Source organism: Rosa rugosa, chromosome 4, assembly GCF_958449725.1.
Source record: "Rosa rugosa chromosome 4, drRosRugo1.1, whole genome shotgun sequence".
NCBI lineage: Eukaryota > Viridiplantae > Streptophyta > Magnoliopsida > Rosales > Rosaceae > Rosa > Rosa rugosa.
In genome coordinates, this window is record NC_084823.1 from 9,212,751 (window position 1) to 9,219,466 (window position 6,716).

General features: G+C 38.3%; 1 pseudogene; it reads left to right on the plus strand.

Annotated features, from left to right (window-relative positions):
* The first annotated feature begins 1,368 nt into the window (after positions 1-1,368).
* On the plus strand, positions 1,369-4,721 carry LOC133707099 (uncharacterized; annotated as a pseudogene).
* The last annotated feature ends 1,995 nt before the right edge of the window (positions 4,722-6,716 follow it).

Here is a 6,716-nt window from a genome sequence, read left to right on the forward strand (position 1 = left end):
ATTGATCTAAAATTGGGCAGACAGATTACGATGATCCAACGAGGTGATCACATTGACAATGAAATTTGAATATCGGAAGATGTAGTGAAAGAGGAAATACTTTCATACTTGAAAGTCATATTTTCGATGTCATTAGTAATCATTTTTAGATGCTAGGGTGTTTCACACTTGTGGTTGATACCTGTCAATGTCAAGTTTGGAGTTGCCTTCAACTTGGAATTTAGAAAAAGTTCTTCTCGAGAGCATAGATTAGGTCGTCTCTTAGAGCTCTTCCTCCAACCACTAATATTTCTGAAACTAGCTAAGTGGGGGATTTCATCTGAATCTCTAATTGCCAAACAAATTTCAACTGAAGTTTTTTTTTATTTTTATTTTTTATACAAAATTTAACTGAAGTTACTTATAGAAGAATAACTTTTGTTCAATAACACTTTTGTCAAAGGTATGTGAATTACTTTTCTATTATTTTCCGATGAGTAAGTATTCTTCTATAACTTAGAAAAAAAACTTTTAACCACATCGGGCTTTTTGGTGGTTTTAGAAATGCAAAACGCCCCTATGATAATTCTAGAGGTGATCACCTCTCTCTCTCATAGAGGATGTAGTGAAAAGACATGTCTTCAAACTTGGAAGCTATATCTTTGATGCCGTTGATAATTATTTTTAGATTGCAGGGTGTTACACACTTGGTGATATATTCAATAACAAGTTTGGAGTCGCCTTCAACTTGGATGTTGGAAAAATTATTCTCCAAAGCATAGAATAGGTCATCTCTTACTTAAAGCTCTTCCTTCAACCATAGGAACAATGACATGACTAATATTTTTAGAACCAGTTGAGCAAGGGATTACATTTGAGTTTCTGATTACAAAACCAATTTGAAATGAAAATGCTTATATTTTTGTTTAGCAACACTTCATCACAAGTATATAAAGTTCTTGCATTATACTTTCAATCGTTTTCCGATGAGCGAGTATTCTTCTATAACTTGGAGAAAAAAACTTGGTGGTTTCGGAAAATGCAAAACGCCCTTACAACCTGTGCCATCGGGCCAACCCGGGCCTTACAGAAAATTGGTGCCCATTACACATATCTAACCCCAGATAGCAACCCTTTTTTTTTTTGAAATAGCGGGGTTCGGAACCCAGTCAAGCAACCCTTCTAGAACAGGTTAAAAAAAAAAAAAAAAAAAAAAACCGGGTTTTTTGTTTTGGTCAATGGTCATGAGTTGAGAACCGGGTCGAGCTCTTACGTTACATAGAAATCCGTCAAAACCCACATATAAAAGCACAAACCCCTCACCATTTCTCTGTTTCCCAAACGCACTCAAAGACTGAGGGAGCAATCACCAAAGACAAGTAAGTCATCTTCTCCTTTGAATCCATCTCACAGTTCAGAACCTTTATCATCTTATTTGATGCATGCAGCATTTTCTGATTGATTGATCATTAAGTCTGTTAAAGATGACATCTTTGGAGGGTTTTGACCCCATAGCTATTTCCCCACAGAAACAAGACCCAGGATGGAAACACTGTCAAATCTACATTAAAACTGGGGACCCAAAAGTTGAGTTAAACAAGTGTTTATATTGTGGCAAAGTGTTTCAGGGTGGAGGGATTAATAGGTTTAAATTTCACCTTGCTGGTAGAAAAGGAAATGGTCCCATTTGTGATCAGGTCCCTCCTGATGTTCGAGTTTCCATGTTGCAGTGCTTAGATGAAAAAATTGCATCTTTTAGGCACAGAAAGAGTCAAATGGGTGCGAGCCCGAATCGTAGTTTTAGTGAACTAGACAATGTGTTTGCTGAAAATGAGGTTGGAGGGCCCAATTTGATGAATCAAGAGGAAGATGTGGGAATGAGTGTTGATAATGGGATTAGGGTTAGGGTTGGTGATAATCTGACTGATGTGCCTCTTGAGATTGCTGATTGTTTTAGGAGTGATGTTCTAGAGGGATTGACTACTGTGCCTCTTGCAGTAGTTGACTCGTATAAGGGTAATGCTGTAGGGAGAAAAGTTGGAGTACCGAATTTCAGTTTTTCGGAAAATCGAGAGGAGGGTGTTGATAGACAAGTAGGGTGGAGGGGTGGAACTTCTTTTGTAGCTACTACTGCTGGTTTGGGTTCTGGTTCTGCTAATGCTAATGCTACAAAACTGAGTTATGTCCCAGCTCCTATTCGTAGTGAGGTAGACAATCCATTTTACAAAAAACACGCAAGGAAGATCAGTTGGTCATCGCAATTCAGATTTGTTTGAAAATGAAGCAGAAGTTGGCACAAGTAATTCAAACGGGAAAAACAGGAAGAGGGTAAGAGATGAAAATGGATCAATGGCTGCCAATGCTGGCACTGCTGGCAGTAATGGTGAAGTTGAAAAGGCGAACTGTCAGCAGATTCATATGGCAATAGGACGGTTTCTATATGAAATTCAGGCTCCTCTGGATGCCGTGAAGAACTCTGTTTATTTTCAGCCAATGATTGATGCAATTGCTTCTGGGGGAATGGAGAGTAAACCACCCTCGTATCATGATCTTCGGGGTTGGATATGAAATAATGTGGTTGAAGAAGTAAAGAATGATATTCATCAGCACATGAATACTTGGGAACGGAATGGTTGCTTTTTTCTAGTAAACCAATTGAACTCCGAAAAGGGTAGAATATTGCTAAATTTCTCAGTGTACAGTCCCGAATGAACAACATATTTGAAATCTGTGGATGCTTCCTCATTTATAAATTCTCCAGATGCTTTGTATGAGATTCTTAAGCAAGTGTTGGAAGAAGTTGAAGTTGGGCGTGTTTTGCAAGTAATTACAAATAGTGAAGAGCACTATGTTGTTGCTGGGAAGAGGTTGATGGATACATTCCCTATGCTGTACTGGTCTCCCTGTGCTGCTGCTTGCATAAATTTGATACTTGAGGATTTTGGAAAACTTGAGTGGATAAAATCTATTATAGAACAGGCTAGATCTGTTACAACATTTATCTATAAACACGTCGTCATTCTGAATATGATGCGGAGGTATACTTTTGGAAATGACATTGTGAAGCTGGGAGTAACTCGGTTTGCTACAGATTTCATGACTTTGAAACAAATGGCTGACCTTAAATTTAATTTGCAGACTATGGTTGCTTCAAAAGAATGGGAAGGCTGCCCTTATTCTCAAACAACAGAAGGATCAGCAATGCTGGATGTATTAAGTAATCACACATTTGGTCTTCGTGCATTATGATTACTCGATTAACAAATCCACTATTGCGAGTTTTGAGAATTGTTGGTAGCCAGAAGGAGGCAGCAATGGGATATGTATTACAATCAAGAGAGAACTTGTCAAGAAAGAAGAATATATGGCTTACTGGAATATTATAGATTACAGGTGGCAAAAATTATGGGATCTTCCTCTTCATGCTGCTGGTTTTTACCTTAATCGCAAGTTTTTCTATAGCATCAAGGAAGAAATGCACAAGGTGATTATGTCAAAGATAAGCGACTGCATAGAGAAATTGGTTCCAGATTTAAAAGTTCAAGATGAAATCAGCAAAGAGATAAACTTGTACAAAAATGCTGTTGGAGATCTGGGGAGGAATTTGGCCATTAGAGCCAGAGACACTCTGCTTCCCGGTGAGGATATCTAGTTAGATTGCATCGCTATTTCCAAAACATGGTTTCTGTATTTGCTGGACTGTACAGCAGATATCTAAAGAAGCATATGTATTTTTTCAAGAAAATAGTTTCACGAACCGTGTGCTAATATAATTTTAATCGATAGAATGATAGATACTTAAATGTAGCCAGACCATTGCCTATGTCATTGTAGTTTGACTGTAGGTATTTCATCTTTGGGCTTATTTCTTTAAAACTTCTGTTTGTTTAAACAGCTGAATGGTGGTCTACATATGGCGGTGGTTGCCCAAATATGGTATGTTTTGCAGTTCGTATTCTCTGTCAAACTTGCAGCTTAATTCAGTGCAAGGAGAATCAGATTCCTTTTGATCAGTTGCACAAGACGAGGAACAGCTTAGAGCATGAACGGCTGAGTGATTTTGTCTTTGTTCAGTACTACTTGCAACTAAGGTAGATGTAAGTAGAAACCAATAGGCTCTATATATGTGTTTTGTAAATGTTAATCTTTTGCTAATCGATTTTCTTACAGGGTTCGTAAGAGCATGAGTATGTGGATCCTATATCATTTGACAACACTAGCATTGTTGAAGACTGGGTAACAGAGACCGAAATGTACCTAGAAGACAATGAAAATACTGATTGGAAGGCACTTGATCCGTCCTCTTATAATTCGAGGCTTTTAGAACTTTCAGTTGATGAAGCTGAAGACTTGGGTTCAGGTAACTGAGATTGTATGAATTGTGAATTATATGATTACATTTATTTTCTTTTTTTATTTTAACTACAATGTTGGTCAATGTACAGGGTTTGATGATAACGAGATTTTCTTTAACGGATTGCAGGTGGTTAAAGAAGAAGGCAGAACTTAATGTCCCTACGCCGATGGGGCAGAATTCCTAGATGCAAATCTTTACGATTGGTGACCACTTGGCTTCAGTTCCATCAAAGAAAAATGACCATGTAACAAAGTAGCATATCTAGAGATTCTCTCTGTTTCAAAAGGCGTTCTTTTTTAGTGGTATTACTGCAGAAGTTGCTGTGACCATGATGCTCTTATGGCAATAAACAGAACAAGTCTACTTATTAGAGGTCCAAATTGGATACAAGCAAAGCAACTCACTCTCGTTATGGATCTAGATTTTTTGTGGTCATAAAAAACTCCGGGAATTATTTTCACAATATTTGCACATGCATTTGTTTGAGGACGCAATATACTTCTCACAAAATGACATAGTTTTCGTAAAATTAAATTATAAGAACTGAGTTGTTGCCAAATTATAAGAACTGAGTTGTTGCCTGTGTCTTCATTCTTTGTTTGCTCCAAGAGCCTCACGGCGTTGTTGGTTTAGGACCTCTGGAGCACTGCCAGTTAGTGGCGAAACTAAAGGGCACGCTGGTGATAATTGGTAAAATTATAACCTCTACATACTATCTGCTTCATTGGGCAATTTTGAGTAGGGAGGTCATTGGCATGCATGTGTGTTGAGGGAAAATTGCACACAGTGAGCATAAATGTCACCCAACATAATTTCACTCGTATTCATTTAGTGAATAGAGTTTTTATTATTTCGGGTTCGACCCATTCAAGACAGAATGTGTCTCTTAATTACAATCCCTTGTTACAGGGAAACACCCTTTGATTCCATTTATGAAGAAACCAATTGATGGGATGTGTGTTTGTTTGTTTTTGCGGCTGCACCCGGATATTTGAATGGGTTGCCTACGTACCCTTGGAGGGGGATCAAGCCACTCGTAGTTCAAGAGTTCCAATGAGTGAATGACTCATTGGAGGGCTTTGATTTTGGAATGAGAGTAGTGTTTGGGATGAATTTGGTTGAAGTGGACCAGAGATTCGGTTTTGTGTTTAGGATGCGGTTGCATCTAGATAAGTTTGGTTCTAGATTGCCTACATACCCCTTTGCGGGATCAAACCACATGTAGTTCCGGGTTTTGAGATTTAAATGGGTAGATGACCCATTTATTTTGGATTTGTGTTTGGGAGATTTGAAAGGTTTAGAGCCTTTGAATTTTGTGTGATTTGGGAATGATTTGATTTTCTGGTGCTGGGAGAATTTGACTGGAGTCAGTGATTCATTTGGGACTGGTCGAATTTGACTGGTGGAGTCAGGGATTCTGTTTGGAGTTGCGGTTGCATCTAGTGGGTCGCTAGACTGCCTACATACCCTGTTAAGGGATCAAACCATTGTAGTTCATTAGAATTTGTATTTCTGGTTTTGTACCGAGTAAACAACAGATCTTTTTTGTCTGTCGAACATTTTGGGTGGATACCTCAATTTTGGTGAAGTCTTCCATAATTTGATTCGGGTAGCTGCCTTGTCGAGCTCTGCAATTGGGCCTTGAGACTTAAGAATGGGCCTTGCACTGCTTTATTTTATGCTCTGAAGTTGGCTGCAGGTAATTTGATGAAGCCCGGAACTCCAAAAGGGAATGTGTAGCATCATCGATTCTTTTTGGCTTATATCTCTCCCTTACAAACTCAGTCCCCGATGTCATCTGAATAACATCCTCTAAATATTTTGAAAGAATTGGAAAGCTTCTTTTAGAGAATAGCCTTGTACGTGATGATCATCAGGTTGAGTTCTTGCTGCCATGCATGTCTTGAGATTATTTTGTCAAGACCAATTGATTGGGCTTGGTCATACTTGTCTGCGTCACCACCATTTTAACAAGAGTAGAAAAGTCAAGGAATTTCACTGTTGGTCTCCTTTCTTTCCATTGATATTTGTCTCTTTGCCGCCAAAGATTTTATCAACCATGATTAATTATTTCAGGTGTGTAGACATCAATTCAAACCACATATATATTAAGCATTAAGGTAGTCTGGTAGTGTTGTACCATGCCTTGAATATTGATTTTGCATGATTTCCTTTTGATTGAGAAGGAGCCACGTAGCTAGGCATACTTTGACAATTACACTTTCAATTATGTTTTGCAGTTTCTGTTCTTCTGTGCATGTCTTGAACAACGACATGAAACCAAAGCAAATGCTTTATTTTTTCTTTCTTTGCCTTGATTATAATGTTGCCTTGCATACACCATCCAAACCGTTGCTCCACAACTACTGAAGCTTTGACA